We start from the raw sequence: 14,433 nt of genomic DNA on the forward strand, positions 1-14,433 counted from the left end.
GAAAAAACTTCAATAATAAAAATTTTGCCGGGCGGTGGTGGCGCACGCCTTTAATCCCAGCACTCGGGAGGCAGAGCCAGGCGGATCTCTGTGAGTTCGAGGCCAGCCTGGGCTACCAAGTGAGTTCCAGGAAAGGCGCAAAGCTACACAGAGAAACCCTGTCTCGAAAAACCAAAAAAAAAAAAAAAAAAAAAAAAAATTCACTGCTATGTCGGCAGCTGGAGAGAAAGCTAGGCAGTGGTGGTGGCTGCAGTTTTTGGGCAGGGGTGATTGTGGCCTCAGCACCGGGCTGGGCAGATGGCAGAGACAGCAGTGGCAGTGGGGACCGGAAGAACCCTGGAGGAGACCGATTCAGCTGAGGATGCCCCGGGACCTCGACGCAGTGCTGGAGCTGTGGCTCAACAAAGCCACATACCCAAGCATGGTGGAGCAGGATTGATCAGCTATCCAGAATTTCTGTGAGCAAGTGAATGCCACCCCAATGGCCTGACACATGTGCCCTGGCTACTTGTTCACAAGATCCAGTCTCCACAAGAGAAGGAAGACCCTTACACCCTGACCATGCTGGAGATGTGAGTGAACCACGGCTTGTGCGTGCGTGTGGGGCGTGGTGTGGGAGTAGTTCCACAATGAGGTGGCCAAGTTCCGCTTCCTGGATGAGCTGGTCAAAGTATTATCGCCAAAGTACCTAGGGGCATGGGCCACGGAGAAGGTTAAAGGAAGAGTTATTGAATTCCTCTTCTTTAGCTGGACAGCCTGGTTTCCAGAAGACATCAAGATTGGAGATGCTTATCAGATGCTGATCTTACCCCCACCTTCTCCCTGGCCAAAGATGCTTTGACACTCATGAGGAAATGTCAAAGCCTCTGTCTGACAAGACGTCTCAAGAGCAACCGGCTGATCAAGAATTAGGTCAAGGAAGAACAAGAAAAGTCCGGAGATGGTTTTCAAGCGAGTCAACGCAGTGGAGGAAGTACGGAGCCATGTGAAGGTGCTGCAGGAGATGCCGAGTATGTACCATAGGCCAGGCCCGGTCCTGCCTGCATGCAGGTTGTGTATGAAAGATGGGAGAAGCTGTGACCGACCCTGTTCCGGCTAGCAAATGACACCACCGATGACGAGGATGCACTGGTGGAGATTCTTCAAGAAAATGACCTTCTCACCCAGGGGTTTCTGCTGTGAAAACAGGTGGTAGCAGGATGAGTCAACAGGTGATCCACTGCGGTGGGAGACATTCCTGCCTCCAGAGTCTCTCTGAATCAAATAGCCTACAGGAAAAACTGCTCTCTCATTGACCTGGAAGCTCCAATTTTGCTTCATCAGGACCTGGCAGCTTTAGAGATCAACGATACAATGTTCCCGCTAGGAACAAGGTTGTGATTCCAAGTTGCTGTAAAGAAAGACAAGAAGTAGCGGCTGCCCTCACATTCCTGGGGGGTGGAGTCCAGGGCCTTTCGGCAGACAGGAACTTGCTGGATCTCCTCTCACCACAACTATCTCCAGGATCACTGAAATATGTTCCTCAAAAAAAGTATCCCCAAGGAAGTGCCACCAGGTACCAAGTCCTCTTCAGGTTGGTTCTGGTAGGCTGGACCACTGGTTTCTTTCCCAGCCTCACAGAATATATATCTGGCTCAAGTGTTTGTCCCTATGAAGCCCAGCAGCCTACACACCCATCACTGTGTATGACCAGAATGGCTTCAGAATTCTGCTGTACTTCTTCCAGACTGGGACCCCTGGCCACCCGGATGTGCAGGTGTTGATGTTGACCTTGATGAGCACTGCCACCCAGCCTGTCTGAGATATGTTTCAGGTGGCTGTCCCAAAGTCAATGCGAGTGAAGCTGCAGCTGGCATCCAGTTCCAAGCCCCCTGAATTCAGTCCTTTGATGCGTCCAGTTGTGATATCTCAGGTGCTGCTGCTTGACAACCCACATGAAGAACCTATCCGGTTGCAGTATAAGTTGACTTTCAACCGGTGTGGGCAGCCATTCAGCGAAGGAGGAGAAGTGAAAGCTTTTCTAGCCCAGCTGTCTTAAACCTAACTTCTCAACCAAGACTCTTCAGTCAAGCTTAGGCCAGCATTCCTATCACTGGTCAAGACTCATTGTGATGTAGTGCAGAGTACCAAGTGTTCTCTCCCGATGTCAGGCCTTGATTGGCGATCCTGTATGTAGAGTGTGTGTGTGTGTGTGTGTGTGTGTGTGTGTGTGTGTGTGTGTGTGTGTGTGTGTGTGTTATTGGGGTGCTGGGTGAGGAGGGAGAGCTGGGCTTGGGATTTGGCAGTGTGGGGGATGCTGACAACTTCTGAGATCGTCTCTGCTGCACTCATATCTGCTTCTACATGTTGGTTGACATCATTGTTCTGCCTCGGGTTAGAGTTTTATGAGCCAAAGTGTTTCCCATGTATCGTTCTTTTCACCCATCCACTCTGTGCCTTGTCAGCCTTGGAAAGTCTTAGTTGCTCCCAGGCTGCTATTCTCAGGGACCTTGGAAAGGGACCTGGTTGGTTTTGTGACAGAGAATGTCCTCTGGGGCACACTCTTCCAAGAATGGCCTTGTTTTCATTTTCATTAGTAAATGCTGCTTGCAGATGTTCAGTAAGATCTTCTAAATGGAATGCTTATTGCACTGGTTCCAGGCAAGGGGCTGCCATAAGACCAGGAAATCACACTTGGAGACCAATCACGTTCTTCACTACAGTGCCTCAGGTTCCCCTAGATGGACACTCTGAGGCCTTGCTCAGGCCTCGGGTTCTATGGGTTGGGCAGCCTGTCTGGACCCTTACTCAGAACCCACAATGTCATCCTCATTCTTTCTGTTCACAAACATCTCAAAGCTCTTTCATTGTGACCCTGTGTTTGTCATTGTAAATCACAGCTAGCTGCCCAGCCCTGTGGCCCTCATAATCCGAGGTGGGGAACTGTGATGCAGATAGAGAGCCATGTGGTAATTAAGAACAGAACATCACTAAATAAATACTGTGTACAATAATAATAATAACACTAATAAATAATAATAAAATTTCAAAGCAGGCAAGGCCTTTAGATAATTCTCCAAAGAAGATCCACAAATGACATGCTCAGCTTTACTGGGTATCTTAGTTAAGGTTCCTACTGCTATGAAGAGACACCATGACCATGGCAACTCTTATAAGGAACTATTTCATTGGGGCTGGCCTACAGTTTAGAGGTTTAGTCCATTATTTCCAGGGAGGGAAGCATGGCAGACACGGAGCTGGAGAGGTAGCTGCAAGTTCTACATCCAGAATGGCAGGTACCAGGAAGAGAGTGAGATACTGGGCCTGGCTTGAGCATCTGAGATCTCAAAGCCCACCCCCAGTGACACACTTCTTCTAACAAAGCCACACCTACTCCAACAAGGCCATACCTCCAATAGTGCCACTCCCTAGGGACTTCTGGGGGTCATTTTCATTCAAACCACAACACTGGGAAGTGAAAAAGTATAATGAGATGTCATTTCATACTTGTTGTATTTGGTGTCATCAAGCAAATAAAAAATAACAAGCATTTGCAAATAAAGAAATTGGAAAACGCATTCATTGCTGGTATATAATGGTGCAGTTACTGTAGATGGTTTCCAAAATCACATACAAAACCCCCTGTGTCCCACAGCTCTACTTCTGTGTGTATACCTGGGATAACTGAAAGCAGGCTCCAGAGCTGCCTAGCCAAGTCCACAGCAGCAGCATTCTCACAGATAAAAGGTGGAAGCAACCCAAGGGTCCATCAACAAATAATGTGGTAAATACAAAAATACATAAATACTCAGCTTTAAGAAGGAATTTTTCAGATTTTTTTAAAATAAATATTTAGTTAACAAATAAAAATTGTACACATCACAAACAAGATGTTTGAAAAGCATATATTTTAGAATGACTAAATCAAGCTAATTAGTGGGTGTATTGCTCATCTTTTTTAGTGGTGAGAACTCTTAAAAATCGATTCCCTAAGCAATTGTCAAGAATACAGTATGTTGTTATTATCTCTACTCACCACACTATAAATAGATCTCTAGAATTTATCCAGCTTGAGTTACTAAAACTATACTGTTGGCCAACATCTCCCTAAGCTCCTCACCCCACCTTGGTATCCACCATTCTACTCTCCACTTCTATGGGTTTGGTCTTTTCAGATTATACACACAAGTGAGGTCAGGCTGTAATTTTCTTTCTGTGTCTGGTTTATTTCACTCAGCATGATGTCCTCCTTGGTCATCCCTGCTGTTGCCTATATGACAGCATTCCTTTCTTGTTTTTAAAGTGGGGCCTTTAAAGATTTTATTAAGCATACATGTTATATCCACTCACTGTTTGATGAGCACTTAAGGCTGTGTCTTAGCTATCATGGATAACGTAGCCACAAAATTGGGAGTGCAGCTCTCTCTTGTATATGGATTCCATCTCCTTTTTGCTATATACCTAGTAGTGGGTTTGCTTCATTTTCATATGATGGTTCTGTTTTTAATTTGCACAAAGCTGGGATCAAACCCAAGGCCTTGTGTGTACTAGGCAAGTATCCTATCTCTGAGCAGCCACCCCAGCCTTCTTTCTGTCTTTCTTTCTTTCTTTTCTTTTTTTTTTTTTTTTTTTTTTTGCTGTTTTCATAGGTACTTTACATTTCCAACAACACTGTTCAAAGGTCATCCTTTTTTCCACACTCTCTCCCATACCCTTTGCTTTTTTTGATAGTAGCCATCCTGACAGGTAGGAAGTGATACCTTCTTGTTTTAATCTGCATTTGCCTGATGGCTGGTGGTTTTGAACATTTTTATAGACTTGTTAGCCTTCTGTACGTCTTCTTTTGAGAAAAGTCTGTTCAGATAGGAAGAAAATGATCTAACACATGTTATAACAAAAACGAAACTTGAAGACAAACTAAGTGTAAGAAGCCAGACACAAAAGTATTATTTGACTCCCTTGCATGAGACATTGAAAATATTCAAATGTGTAGACAGGAAATAGAACAGTGGCTACCAACAGCTTGGGGAAGCAGAAGTAGGGGACTTAATGTTCGTAGTGTCAGCATAAGGTGAGGCTGGAAGTCATCTTGCTAGGAAGAATGAGGCAGAAACATGGAAAAACCCTTGTCTCTGGTGGTATCCATGAGTATGTAAATCAATCCTGTGATTAGCTTCTAGCCATAGGTCCTGTTAATCTAAATTTTGTTTCCTTTTTATAAATAAACTTCACAGGCTGCAGGTGTGGCTCTGTTAGAGTGCTTGCCTTAAATGCACAAAGCCCTGAGTTCAAGTCCCAGTACTTCAAAAACCAGGTACAATGGTACAAGGAAAGGTGGGGGCAGGAAGGTCAGAAGTTCGAGGCCATCCTCACCTATATAGTGATTTGAGGCTAGCCTGGGATATTTGAGATCCTATCTAAAAAGCAAAGCAATAAATAAACTTCACCTAATTTTCCCAGACTTTCAACAGGGATTTGTGATGTGCACAATTTTGCAGAGACCACAAGATGCCATCAGTTTAAGAACAGGTTTTTGTTTATATTTACTTTACTTTTTCCCCTTCTTAAACATGTTGAAATAAAAATTAGAGCAAACAAGAGTTCACGAAATCTTCCCTATCCTAAGACTACACAGCCCCAGCTGGTAATGACCCAATTCTAAGGGTTCCACTGCCTGTCACTCAGCAGATGTGTCTTTCTGGCCCCACTTCAAGGACAACAAGCCAAGACATTATGGTAAAAGGAACTGTCCCCGCTGGCCAAGGCCTTCTGACCCTGCCTGTCCACTCAGGCAGGGTCAGCTGGGGTGGAAGTCAATGGCATGAATCCAAGCCACAGAAACATTCTTCAAAATGAGGCTGGGTGAGCGTTTAATGGTAACCCTGTAGCCTGACTGATGCTGTCTCCGGGTTGGGTCCCACATGCATGCAGACTAATGCGTTATCACCGACGTTGGGCAAGGAATGCAAAGGAGCCTGGGTTACCATCGTAGCATGACCTTTTGCTAGAAGTTTTTGCTCAGAGCAATTAAATGTTCAGCTGTCTCCTCCTGGGCAGTGCCTGCTTGCATTTTAATTATGCTTAGAAAAGGGAGGTGGTAGAAAGGATACCCAGACCAAAAAAAATTAAAAAATAACAGTCTGCTTGATAAACACAGCCATTCTTTTGCAGCTGTGAATCTACTCGGAAGCTTTCCCCTCTCAGTTCCAGAATGCCTTTGACCTTCTGGGCTTAATCCCTATCAATGTAGGTAGCTCTTTCATAGAAGCAGGGGAAGTATGGGAGACAGCATGTTCTCAGTGAGGGGTGCAAATCTCAGTGACCTTACCATCTTCAAGAGAGTAGAAAGCATTAACCTCATTTTGCAAATAAAGAAACTCAGGTTGAGAAAATAATTGGCGATAATCTGACTTAGAGCAATTTAAAAAAAGGTGTAAACTACTCAGAGAGAGAATCACACACGCACACACACACACAAAAAAAATGATGTGGATCCAAAGAAGCCAGCACTCAGATATGCATCCATTTTATGCAAAGTGCTAGAACCAAGAATCAGTGCATCTCCCCTATCAGAAGCTGGTGTGTGGGGGGGGGACCAGAAGTGGTAGAGGGGTCTTGAGGAAGGTGGAAATGTTCTGTATCTTGAGTGCTGTATGCAGATTCAGTGGGAGTGTCTGGATAGCAGAGCTGGTCAAACTATAAACAAAAAAAAATGGTATAATATTTATATGCTTTAATAAAATTCATCTTAAGAGAAATAATAAGTAATAGCTAACTTCTACTGTGTGCCAGTTTTTCTTGTAAGCACTTTATGTATGCCAATCTATTTATAGGCCCCACACCGATCTCTAAAGAGGTGCTGTGGTGGTTTGAATGAGAAAGACCCCATTGGCTCATATGTTTGAAAGCTTGGTACCTAGTTGGTGAAACTGTTTGGTAAGGATTGGGAGGTGTGGCCTTGCAGGAGGTGTGTCACTGGGGGTGGGGTGGATGTTGAGGTTTCAAAAGCCCATGTCATTCCCAGTTAGCTATAGATGTGAATTCCCAGCTACTGCTCTACTACCATGCCTGCCTGCTCCCTGCCACTGAAACTGTAAGCCTCAAATGCATGCTTCCTTTTAGAAGTTGCCCTGGTCACGGTGTTTTAATCACAGTGATAGAAAAGTATCTAAGACAAGTATCATGAGGGTCCATTTCCAAGTTGAGGAGACTGAGGTACAACAAAGATTTTAAAACTCTCAAGGTGACATCTGGCAAGAAACAGAGCCTGGGTTAAAATCCAGGCAGGCTGATCCCTGTGCCCAGCAACACTTAAAAGCAAAGTTTCAGAGCCCTGGGGAGGCTGAGGCAGGAGGATCATGGGTTAAAGATGAAACAAAGTCCAAGTTTACCCACCTGAAATTGTTCAAGGCAATATTCTTTCCGGGGCCTTTCCAACAGAACAAAATGAGCAGGAAAAAAAAATTAATTAGAGAAGTATTTGTTTTATGCCTACTTCAGGTCAGAATATGGAAAGCAGCTGAGAAACCCAAGGCCTTGTTTGAAGATAAGGGGAATTTCCAAGTAATCAAAATTACATCAGGGCCTGATAACATGGTATGTGGCCATAGTTCCAACACTTGAAAGGCAGAGGTAGGATGTGGTTTGGCCTAGGAGTCTGAGGCCAGCCTGGGCAACATAACAACTGCCTTCCTCAGGAGGAAAGAAAAAAGGAAGGGAAGGAGAGAAGGGAAGAGGGAGGGAAGGAAGGAAAAGAAAAAGAACTGCGCCATAGTCAGTGTCAAGTCCCCAGTGGGAAGGAAAGGGGACATAAATGGAGAGGTGTGCAACCTAGTCTTCATGGGAGATTTCTTGGAGAAACAGGCTGCTGCCCAGCATGTATCGCATTTCCCAGACACTTGATGTCTCTTTTGCATGATTCCTTCTGCTGTGGCAAAGTTGTGAGGGCTCATCTTTCCCGGGCTGCCGCAAAGGCTCTTTGGGGTCACGACTGCGCTTAGCACCTGGAGGCTGCCTGAATCCCAGCTATTTCACAATTGGCCCGGGCACATTCTCCTGGGGAGACTCCAAGAGCGTCACGTTCCACCACACAGGAACAACAGCCTTGGGACAGCTGGGGCTCCACAAGGGACTCATGCCTTAAGCCAAGCCACCAGGCTCGTAGGGCCCTGTGTGGCCTGGTCAAGGTATTGAGATGTGACTTCTAGGCCTGTTTCCCACAGGTCTGCTGCTGTACTGTTAGCGTCCACAGTGGTGAGGTCCCCACTGGACACTTTGAGCACATTATCCAGTGTATTCTTAGCAGCTCTAGTTCCGTAGTGCACAGAGAGAAGGGAGGTGGTTTGTTCAAGTCACTTGGTGCTATGGAGGTATACTGGTATAGACACTGTTTCCTGAATTTACAGTCTCCTGTCTCCCACCTCCCCACTCACTGCCATGAGCACTGTAAAATCATTTAGTAAATGTCTTCCAGGAGGCTAGACCCTCTGACTTCCCAGATTCCTGTTCCTGGCTGTGTGCCTTGTTCTTGTTCAAGTTTTTCTAAAATGTTCACTCTTTAGTTATGTATTTGTTTGTTTATTTTGGAGACAGGGTCTGACCCTGTAACCCTAGCTGAACTGGAACTTAATACCAAGAGACCAACCTGGCCTTGAACTCACAGAGATCAGCCTGCATCTGCCTCCTGAGTGCGGGGATTAAAGTTATTTGAGTTTCCTAACCTCTCTGCCCATTTTCTCCTCTGTGAATGGTCCCAAACACCATGCCAACCTGATAAAGTTATTGTGAAGACCTATTTATGTAAGTCAATAAATAGGAAAGCAGAAATAGACCCAAGTGATTGTGAGGTCCTGAAAACAGGCAGCTGTGCTAAGCCTGTGGTCTTCATGTTTTCATAAGTAGGCTCTTATGTGTGTGTTTGGGACATCTCATGAGAAAGACCTCATTTAAAGAAAAAACTTACATTCATTCTCTCATTTGTCAAACACGTAGAGTGAACAACTTCTAAGCAAGGATAACAGAGAAGCACACATGGCCCATTAAATCCTTACTCCCAGTCCTAGGGGGAGAGATAAGAACATGACCAATTGAGAATGCATCCCTTTATGCTGAATGTTATGCAAAAAAGTATAAGCTAGGCAAAGTTGTGGGCCTTTTCCCTCTCTGGGCTGGAGAGGGAAATGGAGAGGTGACATTTATGCCTCGCCCTGGAGAAAGAGAAGAAGATGAGGGAATAGTGTAGCCAAGACAGGAGCAGCAAGGGCTAAGGCTGGGAGGTGGAGCTGAGCTCCAGGAGGGAGAGAAGGATCATTCTGAAGGATGTGGGTGAGGTAGGACCTGGGGCCTCATGAGGAAATTGGACTTTATCCTGAACAACACACATCTCCCCTGGGGTGGGAACATGGGCTGTGTGTAAAAATGGTCTAGAGGGACACCAACGGAGAAAGGTGGAAGCCATTAGACTCCTGGAGTCACCCAGGCACATGAGACAAATGATGCTGGTGGGATCCTGGAGGCCACCTCCAGCTAGGAGCATACCTCCATGGTGTGACCTGCATGTCCAGGTGATGAGGATGGAGTTGAAGGAGAAACAGGCTATCTCCATAATAAATTAATTTACAAATCCATTGATACAGATTTGTGCTGCTTCTAGTGTTCCCTACTTATAATAAATTTTGTCATAAATATCATTGCATAAAAATTCTAAGAAGTGAGGTGGTAGGGTCAGAGGCACGAACATTACTCTCAGGATGTCGCACTGCCTACGTTCAACCCGGCCAACTCTCAGATGCTACACTCCTGAGAACATTCTGCACACACCCTCTGCCCCTGGCACAAACCCAGCAGTTGGAAATGCATTTCTTGATGGATTTCTTGATGCAGTATGGAGTTACCAATAGTTTAGAAGAAACTCTGAGGAACAGGCTAAGTGGCTAAGACTGCCTAGGGCAGTGGTTCTCAACCTTCCTAATGCTGTGACCCTTTAATATACAGCTCCTCATGTTGTGATGACCCCCAACCACAAAATTATTTTAACTATATTTTGCTATTGTTATGAATCATAATGTAAATATCTGATCTGCAATCCCAAAGGGGTCAAGACCCACAGGTTGAGAACCCCTGATCTAGGGTGTTTTTTTTTTTCTATACCAAGAGGAGCCAGCAAGCAGCCATCAACCCCCAGAAGAGGGCCGATTTACCCCCATTCTTCCAATCACACAGAATTGCTTTCCTTCTGTTAAGCGCTGAAAGCAAGGCCCTGCCCTGAGACTGCCGTGAAGCCAGGCCCTGCAGTTTCAGATACTGAAAGGCTGCTGCAAACCCTTCTTCAAACTTCTCTGAATACCAGAAACCCAGGGAGCCACTGACCCGTGAGCTCTCTAATTTTTGCCCCTCTGAGACCCACCTGACTCTCTTACCTCCCATCTCCTTGGTGCTCCTGGTTGTAGCCACCACCTGCTGGCCAATGACCTTCTGGCTTCTATTCCAAATCAGTTCTGCTGCCAAGGTTTTCTTTTTACACTCAGCTTTTGAAAGATCTTTCTTTTAACCAGTAGCCACTGCAGCTGAGATTGAAGCATCCTTCCATTACTTCCCCCTCACTTTGAGCCTATTCTCTAGTTCATTTTGGGGAAGGAGTGGGTAGCTAAGATTTCAACAGTTCTCGAGCAGTGTGCATGTGCCAATTTGTTTTTAGTGCTGGCAGTGGGGCTGTTTGGACGTTGCTTCATGTTATCTTTCTAAAACTGATCTGGAGGATTCGGCAACGTTCTCAAAAGCGGCAGAAGCACTAGAACCAATATGTACATACTATAACAGGATGTACAGCATTGCCTTACGTGACAGGGGCTGGGTAGTCCAACAATGGCCGCTTGCAAAATAGAGAGGCTGGAATGTAGCAGCTGCTCAATCCATGAATCTGGATGCCTTGGGAGTCTCCTTCCAGGAGGGACTTACAAAGCTAAGCAGGTTCCAGCAGCCACAGGAAGAGCATTGGCATACACGCTTAGTGAACTCACAAGAGCCTAGCTGGATCGGTACTTGCTCAGGTTCACTGTTTAGGCTACACGGTAGAGCTGAGAAGTTCTCAAGGGACCCATGCCTTCAGGATAGAGCCAGATTCCTACAGGAGGCTCTCACGGGCATGCTTCACCTTCTACCTAACTTTCACTATCACCTGAAAGGGATTACTAGTCTCCAAGGACTATCTTTTTTTTTTCACCCATGACACCGTGTCCTGTATACCGTATAAAGTCGTCTTCACCCTTTTCGTCATTAATGCCACCTCCTCCCAGCAACCTGTCCACTGCAGGCAGACAAGCACGTACTCTCATTTCCTCACCCCTTTGCATTACCAGGACCCTTTTTATTACAATGGAATCATATTGCATGCATATTCAATATGCTACTAAAAGAAAAGAGAGATACCCAGATTTTCCATGTCCTCCTCCAGGGTCTAGCCTGAACTAACAAAGGAAGTTCACATGCCCAGATTTCATCTCAAGAATACCAACAATATGCAAGATCACATCAGTATCTTCTCTCCAAAAACTATCAGTCCCGTAGAAAGGTTTGTCAGTGAGAATTACCTAGATGAAATCCAGGACATGGAATTTAAAAGAACAATCATAAACTTCATCAAAGAATTCAAGGAGCTTAAAGAAGACACGAAGAAACAGTTCAATGAAATTAAGGAGGGAGAGTTTAAGGCTGATAAGTACCTGAACGATTTCCCCAAAATACATACATAAGGCTGATGAAGACAATCCAAGACCTGAGAATGGAATTCAACCAGGAGATAGCGCCACTGAAGAGGACTCAATCTGAAGTGGAGAAGGAATGGAAAAACCCGGTACTTGAAACAGAAAACTCAAAGGAAAGCCTTCTAACTGAATGAACAAAGCAGAAGAAAGGCTGTTGGGACTCAGAGCAAAGTAGAGGAGCTAGACTTTAAAATAAGCAAGGACTGTTGAAACAAATCATTAAAATCGCAGGAAATGAGAGACACCATGAAAAATAGCAAACCTTCGAATTATAGGCATAAATGAGAGAGAAGGATCCCAAGTCAGTGCTGTAGACCAGATCTACAACAAGATCAGAGAAAAAAAACTTCCCCAAACTCAGGGAAGACATATCCATGCAGATACAAGAAGCACACAGAATACCAGATGGATAGGACCCGAAACAAAAATCCTCACAGCAGATCACAGTTTAAACACTAAGTATAGCCGGGCGGTGGTGGCACACGCCTTTAATCCCAGCACTCGGGAGGCAGAGCCAGGCGGATCTCTGTGAGTTCGAGGCCAGCCTGGGCTACCAAGTGAGTTCCAGGAGAGGCACAAAGCTACACAGAGAAACCTTGTCTCGAAAAACCAAAAAAAACAAACAAACAAACAAAAAAAAAAAAAACCAAAAAAAACCAACACACTAAGTATATGTAACAAAGGAAAACTATAAGAGGAAAAACACAAGTCACACAAAGGAAAATCCATCAGAACAGCAGCTGATTTCTCAATGGAAACTTCAAAAGCCAGAAGAGTCTAGAGCTTCCACATAGTAAAAGACTACGATGTCCAGCATAGACTAATATATTCAGGAAAACTATCTGCCATGATTGAAGGACAAAGAAAAACTTTCTATAACATAAACAGCCTGAAAAAAATATAACCAACAAAGCAAACCTAAAGAAAATACAGAAAAGATTCATTCAGGCTGAAAGATAAGTGAGCCCAACAGAGAGAATGTGGAAGGAACTATGAAGCCATAATTATTAAAACACAAGATATGACTGAGAACACAAACAACACCAAAAGTCAACGGTACAATGACCATAATTTACACACACATTTCAATAATAACGTTAAATGTCAATGGCCTCAATTCTCCAATCAAAAGACCAAGGCTGACTGAATGGATCAAGAACAAAAGCCATCTGTCTGTTATCTAAAAGAAAGACATCTTCATTTTAAAGTTAGGCACTGCCTTAGAGGAAGAGGATGGAGAAAAGCACTCTAATCAAATGGAAGCAGGAAGTAAGCAAGCACTGCTATCCTAACATCTGACAAAATAGACTTCAAATAAAACTAATCAGAAAAGATAAAGAGGGACACTTCGTTCTAATCAAAGGAACATTAACCAGGAAGGCATTACTATCCTAAACATATGTACACCAAATTTTAGAACACACAGTTTCATTAAAAAAAAAAAAATCTGCTACTAGATTTAAAGACACAGATTAATACCAATTCTTTAATAGTAAGTAATATCAATATCACACTTTCTCTATACCCAGGTCATCTGGAGAAAGAGTCAACAGAGAACCATCAGAATTAGAAGAACGAGTTCATTGGGCTTATAGTTCCAGAGGGTTAAGAGTATACCACGGTACTGAAGCATGGCAGCAAGCAGCAGGCAGGGTGGCTGGAGCAGGATGCTGAGTACTCACATACTTTACCATAAACAGGAAGCAAAGGGACTGAACTGGAGGAGGATGAAGCCTTCCGCTCTCAAATCCTGTTCTCTGTGATGTGCTACCTCCGGCAAGTCCGCACCACCTGAACCGTCCTAACAGAGTCACCAACTAGGAGCCAAGCATTCCAGTGCCCAAGGCTATGAGGGACGTTTCTCATTCATAACACTATAACCTTTGAACATCCCCAATCCTGCTCCCGAGAAGCAGACTTGGGTGTAGGTTCTCTCCACATGTGGGTGCCTCATTTATAAACCTTTATTTAAAAAAAAAATCATTAGTTTCAGTGACTGCCTTATCATGTGATGGGCAAAATAGGCCAGGATGGGCAATGTAACATTGTGGATCACTTTAATTTACATGCAGTTCCCTTTATCCAAGGACCCCTGAGTGCTGGATTCTGAGTTAATCCAGAACTCCATGGCCAAGTGTGTGCCCACAGCCAAGGGAGCATCCATCTAAGCAGGGAAAGGAAGGATCAGTCACCATCTCCTCTTTCCTTTGACACTTGACTTGTCTGACAAGGACTCCATCAGAGGACTAGGTCGACGGCTTCTGCTTGTTCTGCTGTTTCTTCCAGGAATCTCAACTTAGGTTGGTAGCTGTCTAATTTATTATTACACAGTGCAGTGCTGGATAATTATACACTGCGGTATAATTTGTTATAACTTGGGCTGAGGCCTATAACTGTATAATTTATCATTATACAGTACGGGGCTGGAGAATATCAAGAGTGTATAATTTACTTCAGACTTACAAGCCTAACCTGTAATCCAAAGGCAGCGAGCAGCCTATGTGGATGATTAATATTTCTACAGTAACCTCAACCTAGATATTTCTGACATCTTTCCTTGAGCTTCCCAGAACCAGTCTGGCTGGGGTTGCCAAGTTCTTGATACTTTTTGTTTCAAGCAAAACTCAAGTTTTGGCAATTCTAGCCTAGGCCTAGTGGGTTTCATGTATTGAATCAATAACCAGAGCTGTCA

The 14,433-nt window shown here is 44.4% G+C and overlaps 1 pseudogene; it reads left to right on the plus strand.

Moving 5' to 3' along the window:
* Positions 1–297: 297 nt before the first annotated feature.
* LOC131908536 (ADP-ribosylation factor-binding protein GGA2-like) lies at positions 298–2,076 on the plus strand (annotated as a pseudogene).
* Positions 2,077–14,433: the final 12,357 nt, after the last annotated feature.

Source organism: Peromyscus eremicus, chromosome 4 (assembly GCF_949786415.1).
Source record: "Peromyscus eremicus chromosome 4, PerEre_H2_v1, whole genome shotgun sequence".
Taxonomy (NCBI): Eukaryota; Metazoa; Chordata; class Mammalia; order Rodentia; family Cricetidae; genus Peromyscus; species Peromyscus eremicus.